At 43.3% G+C, this 2,990-nt stretch overlaps 1 pseudogene; it reads right to left on the minus strand.

The window, feature by feature from the left end:
* Nucleotides 1–1,727: 1,727 nt before the first annotated feature.
* On the minus strand, nt 1,728–2,645 carry LOC133088074 (olfactory receptor 10J1-like; annotated as a pseudogene).
* Nucleotides 2,646–2,990: the final 345 nt, after the last annotated feature.

Consider the following 2,990-nt stretch of genomic DNA (forward strand, 5'->3'; position numbering starts at 1 on the left):
TGCCTGACTGCCATGTGTGCAGCTATTTTTAAGCCCTTATAGTTTCTTTGTATTCTGTTGCTGGAGGAGAGTTTTGTCCAGGTGCAAGCACTACAACAAAGGGTCCCAGGTCCCAGGTCCAGCCTGTCTCACCTGCACCAGAACTTGATTCACCCAGAGGATAATGGGAAAGAAAGAGCAGGAGCAGGACCTTGAATTTCATTGTTTACTCATAAAATGACTTAATTACTAAATTGCCCCAGTTTACATGAAAAAGACTAGATGACTTTTTTCTGTCAGGCAGATTGGGAGCTCAGAATTACAAAGTAGACTGAACTGCAGAACTGTTTTAAAGTTAGATTTTTATGTGCTTGCATGCATAGCCTATAAAATGCACAATCATTTTACAGATTTTGATATTTTTATATTTCAAAAATATTTTATAATGAGAATACTGTATACTCATGTGAATCATTATCTTTTAATAAATAGATCGTATAATATTTTTTATTTGCTCAGTAATTATCGATTTTGATCATTATAGTTTGATTCAACACCTATCTTGTGTCACAAATTAAGTCTAAAGTTCACCCTGATTCTTTTTTATATTTTTAAGGTGAGGAGCAGTAAATCGCCTCTTATTATTCCATTTCTAACTCAGTTGCTTTAATTTTATGGAAGTTTTCATGTCAAAATCCTTTACTGTCGACTCCTTTCAGGTTTTCAGGACTAATGAAATTACTTAATTTATCAGAAAGGTGTTATGCTGACTCTTCATATTTCCGTTTAATTCTCTTTCTTTGCCCTTGTGACTTAGCTTATAAAGGGCAGGAGAGGACCCAATCTGAAGGACCTTTTCTAAACTCTCTTTGGCTCCTCCTGACCCTCCCCTTGTACTTCTGGCTTCTCTTGCTCTCCTACCACAGGAAGCTCCAATTTGGATCTGCTTCTAACTTTTCTTTCTTTTCAGCCAATTTCACAGCATTCTTTCAGCAATTTGCTCCCTGAGCTGTTAGTCTTCTCTTCCTCTGAGCCTGCTGTGCATCCTGTCCATGAGAGAGACCCTTCTTTCAGCCCCGCAAGGACTTCTTTATGTGGCTCATCTCTAGCCAGGAGAAGCGAAACATCAGACCAAGTCATGTGCACTGCATGCCCATCATATGCAGTTAGGAGTTCTCTCCACTTAACTCCCTCACTTCCCACCCCATGGTTCCCTTTCCTTTGAAGTCCCACATGTTTGAAAATATTCTCTCTAGAAGGATTTTAGCTCACTGCAAACCCATTTCCTAAAAGATATCTATATTTTTGCTTTGCTTATCTTATTAAAGCACAAGGCACTTAGATTTCTACACAATATCCTCCCTAGTGACCACTTGTTCAAGCATCCAATTTATGTTAAAAGGGGATTCAGTGCAGTGGCGATTTTAACGTGGTTTATACCACATTAAAAAGTGGACTGGTCACTTTAAATTTAAGCTTGAGATAAACACTAGATCACATTCTGACCTTGTAATTATCTACTGGAATATGGCCAATGGGTGTCTTTGAGTGACTTTTGCTTTTATTTATGTTAACAAAAGGTTGAGGAAGTGAAAATCAATTATTAGAGGCTAGACCCCAGCTCCACTTTTGCCCTGGCCGTTGATGTATGAGACTTCACTAATTATTTGAAATCTTGGTTCTGTAACTTTACCTATATAGGCTTCCTCCTGGAAGGCATGCACACCTATTTGGGTAGGGATTTCATCTTAGGAAAGGGATTTCCTACCCACCACTCTCCACAGAGCCTCCTGGACTTCTTCATTTCTTAGACTACACACAACAGGGTTTAGTAAAGGTGTGATGGCAGTGTAGGTCACTGAGATCATCCTTGGTGTTCTCTGACTTGGGCTTGGGGTAGGGAGTGGAGGCACAACCGTAGTGGGCCATGACCACAGTGAGGTAGGAGGCACAGATGGCAAAGGTCTTCTTCCGGCCCTCAGCAGAGGCAATCTTGAGAATGGTGGAAATAATGAGGATGTAGGAGATGAAGAAGGTTGCAGGGCCTGTAATGACCAAGAGGCTGATAATTAAGGTCAGGATATCATTGATGATTGTGGTAGCACAGGCCAGGTCCAACACAGGTTGAACATCGCAGAAAAAATGCTCAATCAGTGCCTTGCAAAAGGGCAGTCTGAAAATGGCCACAGCCTGAACCAGCGAGAGTGAGAACCCCATGGCACAGACTGAGGATGCCAGCCTGGCACAGACCCTCCAGTTCATGATGATCGAGTAATAAAGTGGGTGGCAGATGGCCGCATAGCAAGCATACCCCCTTACTGCCAATAGGAGGCAGTTGGTGATGGCAAAGCCAAGGAAGAAAAAAAGCTGAGTCCCACAGCCCTCCAGGGAAGTGGATTGGCTCAGACCTACAAGGCTGGAAAGCATGCGAGGGATGATGACCAGGGAGTAGAAAGTCTCTGATAGGAGAGGACACTTAGAAAGAAGTACATGGGGGTGTGGAGGTGATGGTCAATGCAGATTACAGTCACAATGATGACATTGCCAGCCAGAGTTAGAATATACAGGGTGAGAAACGCCACAAAGAGTGTGAGCTGATGTTCTTGGAAGTTGGAGAAACCTTGGAAAATAAACTCTCTTACCTCTGTGTGGTCGGCTGTGCTCATTGAAGATCTCAGATCTGAAAGACAAAGTCAGCACCATCTCTTTGGACCAGAGAATGCCCTGCCCTCTGGTGAGCACACTGTCCAGAACAAAGATTCAACACCACAAAGACCCAGTTCAAAACTTCATGAATCAACTGCCTTTTCCAGGGACACGGCAGACTAGCTCCTAGAACTGGAATTAAAGATACAGAGAATTCGGGCTTCCCTGGTGGCACAGTGGTTAAGAATCCGCCTGACAATGCAGGGGACACGGGTTCAAGCCCTGGTCCGGGAAGATCCCACATGTCGCGGAGCAACTAAGCCTGTGCACCACAACTATTGAGCCTGTGCTCTAGAGCCCGCGAG

Source organism: Eubalaena glacialis, chromosome 3 (assembly GCF_028564815.1).
Source record: "Eubalaena glacialis isolate mEubGla1 chromosome 3, mEubGla1.1.hap2.+ XY, whole genome shotgun sequence".
Lineage (NCBI taxonomy): Eukaryota > Metazoa > Chordata > Mammalia > Artiodactyla > Balaenidae > Eubalaena > Eubalaena glacialis.